The sequence below is a fragment of the Ctenocephalides felis genome, unplaced genomic scaffold (genome assembly GCF_003426905.1).
Source record: "Ctenocephalides felis isolate EL2017-DRISC unplaced genomic scaffold, ASM342690v1 CF-g0.4_SCAFFOLD_01886, whole genome shotgun sequence".
In the NCBI taxonomy this organism is placed as follows: Eukaryota; Metazoa; Arthropoda; class Insecta; order Siphonaptera; family Pulicidae; genus Ctenocephalides; species Ctenocephalides felis.
The window spans coordinates 182,628,450-182,650,424 of record NW_020538040.1 but is presented as its reverse complement, the minus strand read 5'-3'; the positions used below and the strand labels follow the sequence as shown (position 1 = coordinate 182,650,424).

At 29.0% G+C, this 21,975-nt stretch overlaps 1 pseudogene; it reads left to right on the top strand.

Moving 5' to 3' along the window:
- The window catches only part of LOC113376345, a 117,401-nt pseudogene that overhangs the window by 10,935 nt on the left and 84,491 nt on the right, over positions 1–21,975 (top strand).

The window sequence follows — 21,975 nt, the reverse complement described above, 5'->3', positions numbered from 1 at the left end:
TTTTCTTCTCTCAGCCCATGGTTAATACAAATTCAATGTCATTTAATCGTAAAAATATATTTTGTAAATATTTTGTTCATACAAAAATCTCATTTTAATACTTTTTTAATTCCCGCAAGAAAAGTTTGTTTACGCCAAAAAAATCGATTTGCTAATTTTGTGTTTACTCGACATTTCATGTCATTCTAAATAGGTAGACATCAAAATTAGAGAACAACGTATGTTTATTTTTTTAGTTTTCTAGAAATTTTTTTATAAACTTTTACGTCTAAAACTCTAAATGAATTTTGAAAATTTAAAAGATACCATTTGAGAATTATGCTGAAAATTTTCTTTTAGATTGAATATTGCAGCATTACGTTAAATTTTGTCATCGTCATTCTAAAAAAATGTATTAGAACATCACTAGTATTAAATATAACCATTAAAAATATTGTACAGTGTAATGAAAAAATACATATGTATATCAAATATGAATAGGAAAATGATTGATTTGCTCTCTTCAAAAAATTTCTAGTTACGTTTTTATTCTTACCACAAAAGAACGTAGAACTTTGAAATTTAGATAAACCTATTACTTGTTGCAGCAAAGCAACTGAACATGAATTTAATATGTTAAATAATGAATTTAATTTGTTAATTAATTACTTTTGTTTATAATGAGAGAAATTCTATCAATTTGCTTAACAACAATTCATGATTGAATTAATTACATTTGTGCAAGAAATTTGAAATTGAAACCAAAACGGTCCACCAACGGAACATCAGTGCAAAAATATAGAAAGCGTTTCTGACGTCGAGGCGAAACTTGATCGTGATTTCATGTCATTTGTTGCGCAATTTCTGTAGGTAATTATTGTAACAAAAAGTAAATTAAGAAAATACAAAAAAAAATATTGCATGATGATGAACTGGACTTACATTTACGCTCGAGAAGATGGATGCGCAAGAATCTATTCATAATCAACTATATGGGTTGCACGATAAGGTTTCACAATTGTGCACAAAAATTATAATAAAATATAGTCATTTTGGCTCAAATACACACATACTATTTCGAATTTTAGTGTTGAAATATTCAGAATCATGGTATTATTAAGAATGAGCTTAACATACCCAGATAAAAGACTTAGTCTGGCATAAGTAAAGGCATTTCCTCTGCTCATTCGATCTCATTCGATCCAGAATGACTGTAACGTCGAGAAAACGTAAAATTAGCAAATCGGGTTTTCTGCAGAAGACGATCTTGGGGCAGTCCAGTCAATAAATATTTAGTCGTATAGTGAGAAAATGTAGTTAAATATTCGCGGCATTTATTATCGCAATGCGGGAAACCGCCGCGTGCAGTGCATTTGCCCAATGTTATTAACACACGCCGAATGGACGAGTTTGTTGCGACAGTTAGATAGTTTGCACTTGCAAAATAATTTAATCCTTCATATGCTACAGTAGCTACATACTAGTATACTTTACTCTTATTGCTTTCATTTCGAAAATTGTTATTTCGTAAGGGTTTGGGCGATAGAAATATACTGGCAAGTAACGCGATAAATTGCGTTTCTGCGGCGCACCTGCTGAGTAGAACTGATACATGTATATTAATTGATCTCTTAATTTTTACTAAATCACTTGGAATATTTGGCAAAAGATGTATTTTCAGGGGTACAACCAAATTTCTTCCTAAATAATTAAATCAACACAAGTTCTCAATAAAGAACTTACAAGTTCTATAAAGTGTTGAGCTAATTTGACTTATTACCAAACTTGGTTCTACAGATGGCAACCCGAACAGTTGTCTCATCCCTGTGTGACAAATTATTATTACAATTTCTGCAAAAGGGTAAATATTTATTGATGCAGCAATGCCTGATCAGGAGTATTTTCACTTGGAATCATTTTGCTGTCTAAATTTCCAAGTGAAAACCCTAGTCATTACTGTTTGACAGCAAGATGCTCGAAGCGGGATAGAACCCGGGACCACTAATTCAGGTCCAGTCGTTCTAGCTACTTACCCAGGAACAAGTCTAATAACTCAATTTTAAGTGTTATACAATATTTTTACGACATCTTCTATATTTAAAAAAGCTTTATTTTGCTTTTAACACCCTGAAATACATCGACATCTTTTCGTTTTATTATATTGGCCATGAAGGCGACAAACTTCAGGGCATTAAGCTTTACACGGAATGGTTGCTACCCCTGGTAGAGGGGGTAGCGGAGTGTGTTAATTGAACTAATTGGTCACTTCTAAAAGTAAAGTCTGCTTAACAACATGTAAATAACCAATAAAAATAAATATATCTTCTTTTATTATAACTCAGTAACAAATCAGTGATTGTAATTAGAACTGAAACAAATACATAATATACAAACAAATCAGTGTTTAATACAGTCCACAGATACAAGGGTTATATTATAACCCAACAACCTGTATTATCTTAGGAGAGTTTTAAAAAATTTTATAACTACGTAACATAAAGAACAAACGTTTTTAAATTATTATTATTACTAAGTTCATTAGCGAAAAAATCCTAAGAAAAGAAACAAATAGTCTTTAACATTTTGTTTTCTCTTAATATTTCAGTCAGCTTGATGTAAATCTAATTTGCTACTTTTATTACACAAAAACAACTTACAAATAGCTCATTAATTATTAAAAATCCCCTTTCCGAAAACATTGACTCATATTTCGAATAACAAACAATTTTAGCACAATAAATAGAAAATGATTATTATTACGGCGTATTTTATGGGTCATTTAATTTGCTCTGACGTGCATAACAGACACATTGTAAAAATAATAATACTCGTAAAATATATAATATATACAAAAAATACATTATCGAGATTTAACAATTATGTGGCTAAAAACTGGTTCTCTGTGCTAATGATAAGTAGTCTTAAATTAATAATTTGTACATTTCTTAATGTATTTATAATTTCATTCGAGCATATATATATATATATATATATATATATATATATATAGTGTAAAACTTCAACAGAAAATCCAATGATAATAAAAACCAAACAGTTTTTTAAAATATTTTATTTATTATCGACGTTCCGAAACTAAGTATGTTCTATCTTCAGGACATCTGTCTTGATTAGATATAAACAAACCAAAAGCAATATATATTAACAATATAATATTGTTTTTGATTTATTTATACTAATTTTTAGTATTATTAGAAGGCGATCTTAAGAATTTTATATTCATAGTTCAACCAAAAGTCTTAATTCTTGAAAACTTGGGGAAATTGTGTTACTGTTTTTGATTATGGTCTTAAAAATGTTATTCACGGTTATGGTCCTAAAATTTAAATAAACAAAAGTTGGCCACAATAATAAAAAATAAACACAATTCCACCATAGATATAACTAAAAAGCACTTGCAAGTTCAAAATTTCCAAGAACGTGAGATACTTTTTCCTAAAAGCGTCTCAGGACAGTTAATAGGTATACAAAAAAAATCACGTTCTACATTATTCTTATTATGTTAACTACATAATAATAATAAAGGCAGGCAATGGCATAGGAAGGCAGTCCATGGTATGAGACCATAACAAAATCAATGATTCCCTTCTCCTCGTTTGTTTGGTATTCTCATTACCGTTTTGTTACCATTAATTACCATTAATCACTTTTTATTCATTTTTGTGAATTTTTTTTACCTAACTTATGCTTCCACTTTCAAGTTAGCTATATACTGTATATTTTATATTTAGTAGCGAAGGATTGTATTATAATTTTTTGCTTTTCAGATTTCTTTTCACTTTTTCATCAGGAATCACAACTTAACAGTTTCATGAGCTCTAGTAATGGATTTTCCTTAACAACTGTTTCTTATTCTTGTAGATTTTAAGTGCATTGCAAGGTTCAATAAATAATGTTAATTTCAATTAGAACTTGGCAAATTACAGAATTTGAGAAACTGCATTTTGGATAAAAATAATAACATTTTATTTTATCAAGTAATAAACCGCACGCTTACAATTTCAAATTACAGATTTGTTTCGTAAATTTAAAATTTTTCAAAGCGTGTAAATTCAAAAGTATAGTATTTGTTGTTGCTTTTATCGTAAAATACATTTTAAAGTTCATCGTTATTTTTTGGTAAATGATGTAAATTTAATTACAGTAATCTGGACACGAGCATTAGGGCCAATATTCTATTACTTCCAATCCAAAATAAAGTAAACGACGCGGAATTGCTTATAATTCCAAATTGAAGTTTTGGTTCGTAAATTTAGAATTTCTCAAAGCCCACAGATCCAGAACGTTTTCGAGTGATATTTCATAAATTTTTTACATTATTAATAATAATTCATCGTCGGAATAGTGAATAAGGCCAGATCGAGAGTCTCGGTCCGCTCTCCCACTTTCCGTGGCCGAGAGAGAGGCCTACTTTCGTCTCGGCGCGCGGCGCATTCTTCGGCTAGCGACGAGATCGGCGACTTCGACTTCGACTTCGTCTAGCCGGCACACTTTCGATCGAAATTTCTTCACACTCTTTTGGTGGATGATTACTGTCATTTTGACTCATAAAGCACATAAAATATTCTAAATTATTTTTTTGGATTCGGATGTCTTCCTGAATTAACGTGTTGCTGACTAGATTTTTGAGGAATCAAATAATAAATTTGAAAAAACATGATATGAAAATTGCTTCCTCCCGCTCGCGAATTGACGGAGCGGCGGCATCCGAGTGGAAAGGGTTAATAACTATTAATTAATTCCTTGTTTGGAATGACTAGATTTTTTGATTATTCAACCTCCACTAGATCTAAGATATATTTTCAAATAAAAATAGTGTACTTTTGCGTTACGTAGTTATAGTATTTATTAAAACTCTCCTTCGATAATTCAGGTTGTTGGGTTATAATTTAACCCTTGTAGCTGTGGACTATATTAAACACTGATTTGTTTGTATATTATGTATTTGTTGCAGTTCTAATTACAATCACTGATTTGTTACTAAGTTATAATGAAAGAAGATATATTTATTATTATTGGTTATTTACATGTTGTTAAACGGACTTTACTTTTTGAAGTGAAAAACTAGTTCAATTAAAATACTCCGCTACACCCTCTACCAGGGGTAGCAACCATTCCGTGTAAAGCTTAATGCCCTAAAGTTTGTCACCTTCATGGCCAATATGATAAAACGAAAAGACGTCCGAACAAATAGCCTTCTACGACATTGCTGCATCAAATTAAGAATATATCATCAGTATTATATAAATTTTAATACTAAAAACTACAATTGTATATTTTACTTTTTACAATAAGGGGTGAATTCCGACATAATAGAAATGTTATCTAACGCTTGGTTACGGGTCTATCTTCGTATGAATTAATAACGATTCCCAACATACATTTTTCAAATTGTTTCTGAATTTTAAAATCCTTTCAGGATTTTTGACAAAAATGTGGACAAAAAAATGTTGTACTCATTTGATAATTATAAAGAAACTGCTTCGACGATCAACACCCAACATTATTCTGCATATCATGTTTTTTTTCTTTTAGTTTATTTTATCGAGTTCCATGGCTTTTAAATTTTTGAAATCGGTGCAACCGTTTTGAAACAAAACCATCGACGAAAGATCAACCTTTAGTACATACATAAACAAGAACTTTTTATAATTTTATTGTCAAACTATTCGGAAAAAAATGTAAAAATAGCATATTAGATTTTCTGGTAAATTTATTTCCTACAAAAAGTTAAATAAAATTTATAGAAAATTATTCGCCTGATTGTTTTGTTCAATCATTAGTTTTATACATTTATTTTGCATACTAGACTAGACATGATTTTCAAATGCTATACTATATGTACGTGTTTCTACCATACATTTATATTTATATATATTCGAATACAGGGTTAGATTCATTGTAGTAGAAAATTTAAATGTAAGCAAAGAATTATGCAATTTTTATAATTCATAGAATTTTTTGATTAACTAGATTTTTAATTTTTGTAGACATTTTCATTTTTTTCAACCTATCTCTAAAATGCCGGAATTAATTTTTTCAGCTTTTTTAATAGGCTCAGTCTTTTTAGCCCATCGTAGCAGATTTATTTAGTTAGTTAGATTAGATTAGCAAATAGTTTGCTAATATGTTCTAAATCAAAAATTAAAAAAATTAATGTAAATGGATTTTGTACTTACAACTTACAAAAACAGAAAATCTAATACGCCTTTAGTTGCTGCAAGATTGCCCGAAAGTTTATAAGTATTCAAGCTTGCATTTTACCTGGCACAAATAATACTCGAGGAATACATAATTGGAATTTAGTAAATCATAAACATATTATTTAAAAAATCAACAATGTTATTTTTTTAATATTATTACATATATGCTCCTAAATACCATAAAAAGTGGCTGTTTTATAGAGAATTTTTACGAAATTGACAAGTCTGGATGTCTAAAATGAAAAAAATGTACTGATTATTGCTTTATTAGAATGAAATGTATACTATTGTAAAAATATCATATCAGATATATAATTAAATATTTTTATTGTTTCGTAATCAAATTTTATAACTATAAAACGACTAAATCGTATAAATTTTCCATTTATTCAAAAAAAGTCTGCAGATTAGATCTCGGCATTTAAATCATAATTTAAAAACTCATAAATACTTTGTTAAAAACTGGTTGAAATATTTATATTTAATGTATTTATATATATATAGAATGAAGTGAATCAGCACGCAAGAATGTTGATTTGCAAATTTTTTACTAAGCAAGATACACGATTGAATTTAGGTTTAAAATGCGATATATTAAAGAACTAACATGCAAAATATAGTATATAGAAAATAAGTTAGAATAAAAAAAATTCTTAAAATAGCTTCACGTATTTTTTAATTGTCCTACAAACATGAAACTTTGAATATTTATTTCTATTAAAAAAAATAACAAAAAATATTCAGTTGAGCAAATGCCAACTAGGAGGGAAATCGTGGCGCGATTAGAGCTTTAGCAAACCACAAGTTTCTGAGTTCAAATCCTGAGTTGTATGTAACTTTATATCATACATCTGTATTGACATGGCTCTAAAGTACACTGAATGCAAAAACTCATCGTCCAATATATTGGTCAAAAAAATTTAAAACTTTTCCATTTATTTCTGTAATCTTAAGTTTTTTCGAAATAACTGCAGAATCTTCAGATTTAAATCGCCTAATTCACTAAAACTGCTTTTGTCGAAACATTTATGATTTATATGTGAAAAATAATCGAAAAAAGGAGATTTTTTAACCCCTGCAGTATAATTATTCATACATTTAATTATGGTGATGGATAGTTGCTAAATTGGATAATTACTATAATATAACACAAATCAAAATGTGCAAAAAACTGTTGATCTGTGCATTTAATTCGCAATTTATTTGAACTTACAAATCATTACAATACATCTTCGTGCTTTACAAACATTATGCAAGTAGGGATCCTTGAAATCATTTTGTTTCCTGTATAAAACACACTTTTATAAAAATATACACATGAATTTATATATATATATATATATATATATATATATATATTAGTAGTTAATTTTAATCTTAAACAACCTATCGCCCTTAAATTCTTGCCTACTAAAAAATAAATGTAAAATGTATATTTATGTGTACTCGTGTGTACGTATTTTTACATGTATATCATTATGTATTTATAATTAATTGACTGACGTAATGATTTAATAATTAATATTCTCTGATCCGCACGTAGATTTATTTCATGTAGTCTTTTTCTATGTGGAATTTCCAAATATTAATATAACTATGTGTAAACTGTAAATCATATACATGTGATGAGGTGATTTAAACTGCGATGAACCTAATGACTAACAATTTTTTCATATTTAATGGATTTATTCAAGACGGAAATATGATCAAATAAATAATATTATGATAATAATTGTAGGTTGCGTAGATATGTGAAGAGAATTACTTAAAACAAGTAATTTTTCCTAAAAATGAGTAAGCAAGAATTTCCAATTATCAGAAGCATTGTTGTCGTTTTTTCTGTCGTTACAACTTGCCCCGGTAGATGTTACAACTAGTTCAAACATAAATTGTAACACCGCACTTTTTTGAAAATTGATTAATTGTAAAATAATGAACAATAGTATTGAAAATATTTTTAATTAATTCGGTAGAGGAAGAGTCAAAGCAACTATCCATCTTTATTTTGTAGAAATATGATCAGTAGTTCTCAAGATATATTAAATAAAAAAAACTGTTACAACAAGCCCCTGTTTATATTTTTTTATTAATTTTTCTATATTGCACATTACAATTGCAATTGCGAAAAGAAATGTAACTCCAAATCACAATTGTAAGACGAGGAATTTGACCTGCGATGACATTGCAAAACGGGTTCCGATCATATAGTACCATATTAATATTTAAATTAGCATCAAATTCACGGCCTGTAATTTATTCACAATCACTTATAATAAATTATGATATAGCGTAATCGTCCAAATGTTATGAAAACCAATAAACCATACAAGTGATACAAAAATGTTCAGTTTTACAAATGTAGAAGTATTATAGAATGGCTAGACCTGCGGTCTCCAACTCTGGGCTGTGAATAGACATATAGTAATTATTCCAAAATTATTTGACAACTTATATTTGCTCCAGGATGCACATTTTTGTACACCTAATTCATCAAGATACAAATTATCATCAAGATGATATAAACTTGGTTATCAATCAATTATAATTTATGGCGTCGATTAGTATTTAGTATAAACATGTCAATGTTTGAATTTTGCGTGAAATTTACGACGCTATTGCCTCATTGTGAATTTTATAATTTTGCATGATAATTTTGAGTTCAAAATAAATGCTTTTATGCAACTGACAAAATGTTATCATGCTAAAGTTCAAGGTGTTCACATCGATCAACGTACGCAATCCGAGTTTCCAAGATCACGCATCCCATCGACCGATATTTCTACGCATTATTATCTTCGGTGAAATTTCCTTTTTATTACTTAATATTGTAATATTAAAATCAACTGAGGACGAATTTGAAAACAATGGTTGGCATCTTCTGCATGTGGTAAATATACACTATGAGAAATAAATTACTGCTTTAGAAGGCTTCAAAAAAATATGCATTGTTCAGAAGTTTTAGATCCTGATCCTGATCTGTAAAGTAGTCTTGAAGCCAATTAGGATCTAAAGTATAACACTTATGGGGTAGCAAAAATTTCAAAACAAAATGCTATAGGGAAAAGTCCCCTAGTGGCGGACACCTAAGGTTCCCCGCCCTTTCACTTGTATTTTGAAATGAAAAGATTTATACTCGCTTAAATAATACGTGTTAAATAGAGTGTCTGGTGTTTGGTGCCGTCCGGCGTTACGGGACTTCTCCCTAAGCAAATTTAAATTAGAGATGTCTATTTTGATGCCAAGGTGGATAATTCACCAAGAATATAATATGTATACATTGATCAAGATGATCAGTAGATATGCATTTAAGTACAAGAAGACGAGAAAATCATTTAAATCAATTCAAGTATCTGCTAACTGCAAATACAACTAAAACTTTGAAGACTTTAGGTCTAAAATCTTCAAGTTTTTGTAGTAGAATTGAGAAATTCTTGGAGAATGCAATTGTACAGTTTTTTTTTATTATCGAAGCAGTTCATTCATAAATTGTTTTCCAAGATCGCAAATAGTATTGAGAGCGGAGCCAGCCACCCATCACCTCGCATATCTCAAAAACTATTGAATGTTTCAACTTTAAATTTTTGTTAAATATTTAGTAAAGTGTAGTAACAATGTATGTCAAGTTTCATCAAAATCGAATTATGCATTTTTGAAAACGTACAATCTGTTTCAATACTAGTATTGAGAGCGGAGCCACCCATCAACCTCGCATATCTCAAAAATTATTGAATGTTCCAACTTTAAATTTTTGTCAAATATTTAGTAAAGTTTAGTAATAATGTACGTCAAGTTTGATCGAAATCGTATTATGCATTTTTGAAAACGTACAATCTGTTTCAATACTAGTATTGAGAGCTGAGCCCGCCAGCCACCCATCAACCTCGCATATCTCAAAAACTATTGAATGTTTCAACTTTAAATTTTTGTAAAATATTTAGTAAAGTTTAGTAACAATGTATGTCAAGTTTCACCAAAATCGAATTATGCGTTTTTGAAAACGTACAATCTGTTTCCATACTAGTATTGAGAGCCGAGCCAGCCACCAATCAAGCTCGCATATCTCAAAAACTATTGAATGTTCCAACTTTAAATTTTTGTCAAATATTTAGTAAAGTGTAGTAAGAATGTTTGTCGAATTTCATAAAAATCGAATTATGCATTTTTGAAAACGTACAATCTGCTTGATTACTAGTATTGAGAGCGGAGCCTCAATAACATATCTAATTTTTTCGAAGTAAAAATTTTTTTCAAAAATGTTAATCGTTTTTAAAAAAATAATAATTTTTGGTACAAAAAGTTCCAGCAATTTCCCTTAAGGCACGGTGCCATGCGCCCCATTAGTATTATTTTATTATTCTGGCAGAAATGTGTTTACCCATGTTTATCATTTCTACAAATCTGTTATGCGATATGTGATGGAGGTATATTATTATCATCGGACTAATTATACGACACAATCTCCGTAGCATATGAATAGTCGACCTTGAGTCAATATATTTGGTCCAGAGAGACCGATTGCATCGCCTCTGATCGCCTCGGCCGAAATGAGTACACACCTTGAACGAAAGCGAAAAGAAACTTTCCTATCGTGGCCCAAAGTCCACGGGGCAATCATGCGATATATGATATGAATTCTCCTCGTTTATCGGAACGATGTGAAGGTCGGTGAAGGCGTCTGTCGCACCCTGGACGGACCACATCGACCACATGCTTCGAGAAATTCGCAACTTTTATTCTCACACTGATACGGTATCCAAATCTGGTTATTTTCATCTGCATACTTAAATTTCTTTAACCTTACTTCATCTTGGAACGGTTTCATTGTGATTGTTTATATTATAATTTTTATTTTAATTATAATTGTAATATGATTTATAATTATTATTATTTTTATATCATTTCAATTAAATGAAATAAATTTTTTTTGTAAGAATCTATAATTAAATACTAAGAAAAGCGATTTAGCAAATTCAAAATATCGCTAAATTACGATATTTATAAATTGTTAACAGATCATAATAATTTCAACATTTACTTTTACACTGCTACCATATCCAATTTTTGTGATTTTTATCTGTTTGATATAGAAAATATAAATAAGCCATCAGAGTTGCTCAAAAAAAGAGAAGTTGTACCCTTTTAATTGAAAAAAAAAGGCAAAGGCTTTTAATCATGTCATATGCTACTTGTATTGCTTTAATCTTGTTTCATTAAAATATAAAATACTTCAAATTATACTATAAATTTCAATATTTTGACTAATATAGCATAATTATTTGTTTGACCTTATTTTGGAATGGAAAGTGGAGCTCTTTTTTTTTAACGTTGCTTCTGCTTCTAACTTCTAATTCTATTAATCTTTTTTCTTTTCTTCTAACTTTGCTTTTTCTTCTAACTTCTAATTCTATTCTTCCTTTCCCCTTTTCTTCTAACTTTGCTTCTTCTTCTAACTTCTAATTCTATTCTTCCTTTCTCCTTTCCTTCTAACTTTGTTTCTTTTTCTAACTTCTAATTCTATTCGACCTTTCTTCTTTTTTCTAACATTGCTTCTTTTTCTAACTTCCAATTCTATTCTATTTCAAATTAAAACAATTTCTACTAAATTTCAATCCTACAAATAAATTGACGATTTTGTCAGTGTCAGGACTCGAATCCCTGGCTCGGCAAAATATAATTTCTGATACTTCTTTTGGTGTTTATTTATAAATTTTAAGATGCTCTATTTAAATAAACTTGTTTATTGTTGATTAAATAATTAATAACAAAAACTTGACAATCAGTTAGTTACAAATATCATTATTACTAATTTGAATTTTATATAGGTTTTAAAAATAATGGAAATTCGACGAATGATTGAATGAATGATTTTATCTAGGTAAGTTTAAACTATAAAGAATTTAAACAAGCCTATAATATTTATTTTATTTCTTTTCGGTGTTGATTTGTATATTAATTTTTATCCACTTGAATTCTTTGATTATTATGCATCATTATTGCTATATAAATCTACGCAGTTTGTATTGATATTTATTTATTTATTATGATGATTTTCCATCCCGTGGTTTATTATGAAATGCCAGAGCGTGCAGGCTGGTGCGAATATCGCAATGATGAAAATTGCAAATTGCAAACTGCAAAATGTTATTATGCAAAATTACATGCTTTATCTCACGATTAATTCAGTAATAATGCATATGAATCGTAGATTGATTTTAATATTGAAAACTATGCTTTTAATACATTATTATATTACACACTTTCGTTAATTTACTAACCTGGATTTATTTTGAATAAACAAACCTTGATCAATAATAATAAATATTATCTCTTCTCTTCATAGCATGAATTAATTAATTCATTAATTTATTTTATTTCATTTGTCTCGCTACTTAGAACCATACCTACATAATTTCCTTTAAATTTTATACTATCTTTATTCTATCTTATCATATACTCTTTATTATATTGTGTGCTATCTTTAATATATCATATACTATCTTTATATATCCTATGCTATACAATTTTCTTTATAAACACTTTTTACTTCCTTTTCTTCTAACCTTGCTTCTTTTTCTATCTTCTAATTCTATTCTATCTTCTTCTTCTTTTTCTAACTTTGCTTCTTCTTCTATCTTCTAATTCTATCTTTCTCCTTTTCTTCTAACCTTGCATTTCCTTCTATCTTCTAATTCTATTCTATCTTTCTCTTTTTCTTCTAACTTCTAATTCTATTCTATCAGACTTGGTAAAATATGATTCCTTTCACATACTTTTTCTGACGTTTATTTATATCATTTTATCAATTTGGTTATTGCACATAAAATAATTTTTAACAAAAAATTGATGATCAGTTAGTTACAAATATTATTACTAATTTGATTTTTATTTTTTATAGATTTTAAAAATAATGGAAATTGGACGGTTTAATTATAAAAATAATGAATGCTTCTTCTACTTCTGTACAAGAAAAATTTATTGTTATCCAGGTAAGTTTAAAATATTAAGAATTTTAACATGTCTAATAATTATTTTAATTATTTCAATTATTAAGTCTAATAATTCAAAGATTACCACCAATACATTTATCGGTCACAATGGAATATTTGTATGTATTGCAAATACAATAATGTTCATTTAGAATGTTGTATTCCATAATTTGAGGTAACCTTGCCAAATGAATCTAATTGGTAACGTGTGTGCAAGATGAACACATTCTCTAATGGTTTTTTTTTGTTTTGACAAATGTTGCGTCCGATCAAAATATTGCTATTATTTTTTAAAATAATTACTTTTATAGTGGAACAGGTCTGACTAGAGAATATAGAGTCATAATATTAGAAGTTACCAGGTATTAATAATAAATATAGAGTCAGGATAATGCAATTTTAATTAGGACAAAAATTTTTATGATAGAATAGGGTGTACTAAAAAAATAACAGTTAAAATTTCGCAACTCTGTTACGTAGGTTCTACATATTTTTATAGTAACTTAAGAGTATAGAGTCAGAACATTGCAATTTTTATTTAGTCTGAATATTAAATTTTGATCGTACCAAAATAAACAATTAAATCGCACGTTTAATAATTATTATAACAAGTTATTTTATTATAGTATTAAATTATTCCCAATTGAATTGTTGATGTGCTCGTATTTTGCGTTTATTCGTGTTTTCATGTTACAAAGAAATATGACATACTTGTACGACTACTTTATTTGCATCTTTTGCGCAATTTGTCTATTTCAGACGTGAATATATTCTTGTTGATTTTTTATTCTATTTATTAACTTCAACAAATATCACTGACATTGAACGAAAACAAAAGTAGGCGTAAGTGGTATTTTGCCTTAAAGAAAGTTGCATGCAATTCAAAATTATAGTTTGATAAAATTCCGAAAAAAATGTTCAACAGATTAATTTATATTTTTTATATTATTTAATTAAATGTAGTGTTAGTTTTTATGTTATTCTGCTTGGCGTGTGTGCTAGTTATATTTATTATAACTTTAACATCAGACAATCTCTTACTTCATTCATGAAACCGCACAATAATTCAACATTACGAAATTCATACAAATGCAGTTACGGGATATAACGTTGGACAGGCAATTTATAAACAACTAAAAGAAGTTTCTTAGGATTTTTTCTAACCAGATCATTTTCTAAAAAAAAGTTAATTAATTTTATTTATAATTTATAGCGAAGTTCGAAACTTTTCATCCAGGTTTTCGCCAAAATCTTGAATCGATTTTGACTTTAAATGCATCAACCATTTGAAGATATTAGTTGAGAATCTGTGCTGATTAGTTCTTGGTAAAGATTATTACTTCCTAATTGTTGAAATAATTTTTTTGACATTTTGAATGATACTTTCCACAATCATCTCGTAGTCATGGTCTTAACGAACATCGTAAAATATTATGAGCCTACAAAAAGTGGTTTAATTATAAAAATTTATTAATGTTACTAGGACAAGCACCTGGTATATTCCTACAGTATTTTGTACTAATCTAAATGAGTCCAAACTTAGTATGGATATAAAGTATTGGTTAGTACTGCCCTAGGACAGGTCCTTTACATGAGTCCAATTCAATTCAAGAAAAATAAGTGTGAGAGTGTGTTCAAACCGACAACCCTGCCCACAAAAGCCAGTATAAACATGAAGTAATGGGTAATGCTATCCTAGGACAGGTCCTTGAGATGAGTCCAAAGAATTTAAAGAAGATTATTGTGAGAGATTTTCCTATGTCATTCTATATTTTCAAGTGAAAATTGATATCACTACTGCATGATATAAAGTATTCCAAGGCGAGGGTTTGAATCCACGATCCTGTCCACAAAAGGCAGTGAGCTGTGGACAGTGAAGTATAAACAATTAAATGAAATACATTTTTTGCATGAAGTAGAATGCAATATTTTAAATAAATTAGATACAATTATAGATATTATATGTTTGTTTGAGAGATATTAATTGGAATTCGCATTTGCTAGTTATTTCATGAACGGCACAGACTTTACTTCCAAAATCAATAGATAAAACTTTTATCTAACGGGATAAATATCAATTGTTGTTGATTAAGTCGACTATTTACACATACCGGAAAGCTCATCCAAATTATCTTGAGAAAAAAGCAAGTTACACTTAGTTTTGGAAGTTGCTAAGATATAATGAAAGAGAATAAACATACAGATATAAAAATTTATCTGCTATTTGTTTAATGCATTATGTAATTTCCCAGTACGTAAAAAATATATTTCCGTTAACCTTAAAATACAAATACCCACAAGTGTTAACTCACATAACACGGAATTAACGAAAAAAATTGCTATCCTTGTACATACAGATCTATTTACAATTTACATCGACTTGTCCTTGAACTAAGAAAGATTATTAAATAAACATCAAACTGGAAGCAAACTGTTGAAGTATCGGATGGCCTTTATAATCCATTTTGGAAGACCTTCCGTTTAATTATCATCTGCCAATGGTCAAACGGCAATCGACTGGCAAACTGGCCACTGCAGAGTTTCTAAAGTGCTTACACAATTTAGCATACCTGTAGATTTATTCAGAGCTTGGGTACTGGGATTGACTCATTCACCTTTTCACTTACTGTAAAAGAAGTTGTGATTAAATTAGATGATTTTATTTGCAGCAAATGTGGACATATTGAACATAATTAGGACATCTGTCCTGAATAACATTAGTAATTGTTTCTAAATCTTAGTGTAATCCTCGTTACATACATATGTAGAAACCAGCCTAGTAGCTGTGCTATCCTTGTTCTGATATGCTTTGACTATATTTAACATTATATTTTGAATTAATTTTTTTCATGAAACATTTTCCTCGAATGGAAATTTTCATTTGAGACCTATAACAGAGTGGAAATTTGAAATATCGTACTACTTGATTTCGAGCTGGCCAAGTTTGGGATCGAAATTGGGACTAATTTGTGCTAGTCTACGTCCTTATGGTGTACACTTAGCAGGAAAACTATTATACTGATGGGAAATGTATTAGAATAAGAACATTTGTTGATGTTAAAATATTGGATAAAGTAAATGAATGAATAAGATTTTAAACAATCAAAAGTTTGTTTGATACATCATATTCCAAAGCGAAAATAAAGATGCCCCAGAAACATTTTTCTCTATTTACTTGATGCCCACTAAGATTTTTACATTTTAATATCAAAATTAACTGTTTTTCATTCTTTATTCTCAATTATTCATATAACGTATCAAACAATTCAGAATAACTTAAAACGTCGACAAAACAAATTTAGCTAATAGGATCTTTTGGCAGAAATTAAGAAAGTCTTGATGAAACATATGTCAAAAATACTATAATTTTATAATATTATTATTATAGCTGTGCTATTTTATAATATAAAATATTATAATTCTATATTGGCAAAAACAAAAACTCACCATTGATGCCAATTCTTGATTACATCTTGTCAAATATGATTGCTAATTAATTACCAAACAAATATCTTGCACTATTAATTAAGAAAATGATTAAACAAAGTTCAATTAATATTAGAATGTCAATTGTAGACATGAATATTAAAAATTGTACGGTATTATCCCTCATCACACATAAAATGTACTTACGACAGAACGGCAAATAGAATAATATATTATAGGTTTTATAAATATATGCTTTATAATTGTTTTATTATTATGTTACACTTATTTTCAAAGTTATTTTAACAAGTTAGTCTCAAATATTAAATTGTCACAACCGGTCGCCATTTTCAAAACTCAAACGTCAAAATGTACAATAAATTGGATACTTTAACAAACACTTTATAAATAGTATTCAAATATCTGTGTAGTTAACAAAAGCAATTTAAACACATAATTATATAATTTTTATTCAATTTTATTACTAGTTTAATATTTAAATATTTAAAGTACGTTGATTTCATATAGTTTTTTATTACATTGACACGAACTTGCAGTCTGTTGTTTTAGCTGTCAAAATAATGTCGCATACTTCAAGTCGGTTTGCAAACAAAATTTAAAACTATTTTCATTTCTTCTAATTAATTATTTTAAATTATAAACAATCATTATTACTTGATTGTTTTTATTTTCAGTGTAAAACATATTTATATTATAAATTTATTGCAAATGTACAACTTGACATTGTCCTTTTTAGATACCAGTCTTGTAATTCGGTACGAACTTCAAGTCAGTTTTTCCAACTTCCAGGTTGATGTTCATACTTCATGTTTGTTTACAATACACAATAGTGAAATGACATAACGCATGTTTAATTATTTATAATATTAAACAATAATTAATAAAAATAAAATAAAATAATACATTTATCGGTTTAAAATGTTTCTGTTAATCCCACAAATGTTGAAAAACTATTTACCTAATATAAATAATTATAATTTGTATCCAATTCGTTATCATTTTTTGACGTTTAAGTTTTCAAAATGGAAGCCGCTTGTGACATTTCAATATTTGGAACTTGTGAAAATAAGTGTAGTATGAAAATAAAATACTTTTTAAAACATATTTTTATCAAACCTGTGATTATATAAAAACTTTATATTAATTTTTTATTGAATTTGCTAATTTGATTGAAGTACATTTTATGTGCGATGAGACTTGTACAATTTACAAGATTTATGTGTACAATTGTCTTTGTATTAATTATTGAACTTTGTTTCATCGCTTTTTTAATTACTAGTGCTAGATATTTGTTTGCTAATTAATTTGCAATCAGATTTGAGAGAATGGGTTCGAAGATTCAATTTGGCTTCAAGGGTAAGTTTTATTTTTGCAAAAGCAGAATTTAAGATTATTATATTATAAAATGATAATAATGTTAGATAACCAGCTTTTTATTAACTTTTGTATATAGACACATACATACATATTTACTTAACATGTTAAACCTCACGATAATATCAGAAAGAAATTAAAATTAGATTCAACAGTTCTTTTTATACCTCTATAAAAGCTTACATCTAGATGGGGTTAAAATGACCAATTGAACCTTCATTCTGGCAAAGGTGTAAAAAATAAAAAATAGTAAATGAAATGGTTAGTAATAAAATGCAATTTTACAGAAGATAGATGAAATAAATAGGTATTTTGAACCTGTTGATGAATATTTCTGACAAAATACCAGGTTAAGGTTATTCGCAGTGTTATCTCTGTAAAAAATGCACACAAGAAATTTATATTTTGAATTGGTTCAATATTGTAGCTATTATTTTGTAAAATTCTTTTAAAATTGAAAAAATACAATGGACCTGAGAAATCGTGTCCATTGTATTGAAAATGACGGTTTTGAGAAAAAAGCGTTTAAAGTTTCGCAAAAAGTAGGAAACATAAGAAGACTATCATGGTCAAACAACTGTTTCTCCGAAAATAACTTAAAATACCTTTTAAAAATCCTTTTGTACACATATTCTTAAATATGTTAAAATTTGACAATATAAAACAAAAAAAAACGTTGTTTTAAGTTTCTACACGAGACCCTTAAGGGATATTTTGGTCTAGAGGAATGTATTTTATGCCATTTTTGAAAGACCGTAAATAAAGGCCAACAATACCTTTACTATTTTTTTACAAATAATAAAAATTGTCATTAAGTTTTAATTCTAGAAGATGAAGAACTAAGTAAGGAGTCTCAAAAAATTAGCACCTGACCAAACGTATGAACTACGGATAACTTAAAAAAACCTTTTTATACGAAATAGCGACATCCTGTAAAAATGTTTTTCACTACTTTGTTTGATATTCTCGAAATGAAAGAAAATTTGGGCATGAGAATTGAAGAAAATTTATAAAGGAGACTCTGTAAATGTAAAACAGAGGAAGATTATCATGGTCAAACGGCTATATCTTTGAAAATAATTTAAATTTAAAAAAAATCCCTTGTACCCATATTCTGGGATACTTAAACTATGAAAATAAAAAAAAACAAAGTCGAGTTTTTTAAATACTAGACCAAATACCGCAGCAATGCTGGAAAGGCTATTTTCACTTATTAATATATTACGATCTATAGCTTCAAGTGAAACTGGATATCACTAGTGCTTGATTCAAGCACGAACTTTATCTTGGTGAAACCAGACCCTTACCCAAGACACCTTATTTTCCACCTATTTATTATTTCTACAAATCATAATTAGCTCAACGTTATGGTTATCTTTTCGGGCCATTTTCGAATCGTAAGTGTGTCATAAGCCAGCTAGACGTTGTAATTGAGCATTGCACAAAAACTGAATTAGTCACGATGCGTGGAGATCAGTCATACACGTGTATGTATGCAACTCTATATTGCGATATTTTACTTACATGCTCGAGATATAGATATACTTATATGTGCTTACATGCATATATATTAAACACGTTGACTGCCATGTCTGACGCTAAAACTGAGCTTCTCTAAGCTATGTCAGAAGAAAAAGTCAGAAGAAAAACTCAGGAGAAAAAGTCATACAAGGTTGGGTGGGGCACAAAGTTCGAACTCGACTTTGAACAATTATATTGTGAAAACCAAACCAATTATATCTCAACAAATAAGACGTATCAAACAAATGACTATCTGACTATGTTCAGTAAAATTCCTAGCCATTTCCTACCTAATTCATCATTGTGTGTTGCTTTTTGTTGTTTTCGAGAAATTTGTAACCTGGTCTTTTTTACTCAAAGCCGAGGTAAATGACACGAGTGAAGGGCTACAATCGTAGGCACAATCACGTGTCAATTTTTTGGAACCCTCCAATTCTGCTAATTTTCAAAATTATTAACTTTTTTGTTTTCACTTTTTTCTGTACTCTTGTAACATTGATAAATAAATTATAGAATAAATTAAGGTATTTTACTTCCCAAAGTTGAAGTTCATGTTATCGACAGAATATCTGACTGGATAATAGAGCATAACCCTCAAATAACTTAAACTCTACTTCATATTTAAAAAATATTTATATTTTGTGATTCTATTACCTATGGATCCAAAAATCTTCGACCTTGCGGAGGAATAATCGCGCGTTCGTCGAAGGCGAAGACGTTCCGTCTTGCGCGGCCGCGGCTCTTACTTAGCGTCTTCGTAATCTCTTTAAGAAACGACTTGATTATTTGCGCAAATATTGCACGATTGCACATTAACCGAACTTGGAACGTTTACTATTTCACACATTGTTCAAATACGACAAAAACTATCATCACGCTTTCGTATTTACACCGAGATACTTCGCCGAAATTAATCGTCATAATACAAATACATATGAATAAAAAATTTTAAAACTTGTAGAATAGTGCCAAAATTTTCGTCATTTTTTCCCAAAAATTTTAAACCATTATGAAATTCAGAAACTGCTTCAAAGATATCAGTAAGAAATCGTGCTGAGTAACGTCTATTAATCATGTGAGGTTTTAGGGGGACGGACGGTTTAAAAAAAATTACGAAATATCACGTGGGGAGTGAGGGGTAGTAAAATATCACGTGTATTTATTTTTTGCTTGATTCTTTCTTAAAAATCCAACCAAACTTCTAAAAAAACTAGATTTTTATAAAATTTTCGTGATTCACTGCCATGGACCTTCATTTTTATTTTGTGATCCCAATTTTTTTTGCTTGCTTTGACTTCGTGAATGTTGTTCCCAAGGATTCATGCCGTCGCACTTTGGAAATTACTGGTCTAAACGAATGAAGTGGTTTAAAAATAACTTTTTAAGCATGGATAACGATCCACGCACTTAGGACATTCACAGTGTGTATCCCGTTTTGTGCTTCATACTGATCACCGTTGACGTCAGAACTTAAATGAAATACATTTTGAAACACGATCTAAAATTGAATGCATCGAATAGAAAAAATTGATTTAACTCATTTAGTTACTGATATTACAATTTCTTAAGATAATCATTTAGAGAATTTCATTCATTAGCTTCTATTGATAAACTGTTGAAAATTTTATATAAAAAGGTGAATTTCATTCTATCTGATTATTTACACGTATCAGCCATATGCAACTTGCCGTATGGTCGAATATCTCTCACATCTAATTATTATTTTATTTTGCCAACTGATTCGTAATAGAGAAATGTTTCATCGGGTTTCAGTGAACAAAACGTATCGATACGAATGCGTTTCAATTGAATTAATAAATCGCTGTAATCCTTGAGAAGGTTGCACATAGAACTTTCAATTGCAATTTCGTTATTGTTAACAATTAAAACGTTGCTTAGTGGTTTATTTTAGATTATTGCTCGCAACATAACCTAATTAAATGTGAAACTTGTATAAATTACGTACAAGTTACGTAAAACGGTGTTTTGACCTTGATTTTTAATCATTCGCCAGATGCAATCGCCTCAAATGAAACACACAATGATTCGATCGTTTACTGAATATTGACGAAATTGTGGTTTTATAATGGTATGACGATTTTCGGAATAATATTGCGCATTGTCCCTGAAAACTATGAACGGATCGCGGGCCGATTTTCGGCTTGCGACTTTAATATCGCACGAGCGGCGCTTCTCGGCCCGATTGTCAGCTCGTTTGACCAACTTTTCAAAATGCCCTTGAATTCATTATATGCCATAATAAATAGAGAAATACGACGTTCATCATTTCATCTTTCTACCAGCACACCTTTAAAAAATTGCTCTGACAGAATATAGATAAAGCTTTATAAGGTAACCATGCACCCGGAATTTTTAGAACCAATATTTGTCCAGAGTTCAGAGGGTTTGTTCCGGAGTCTCGAAATTTTGTATTTTTAATATTTATT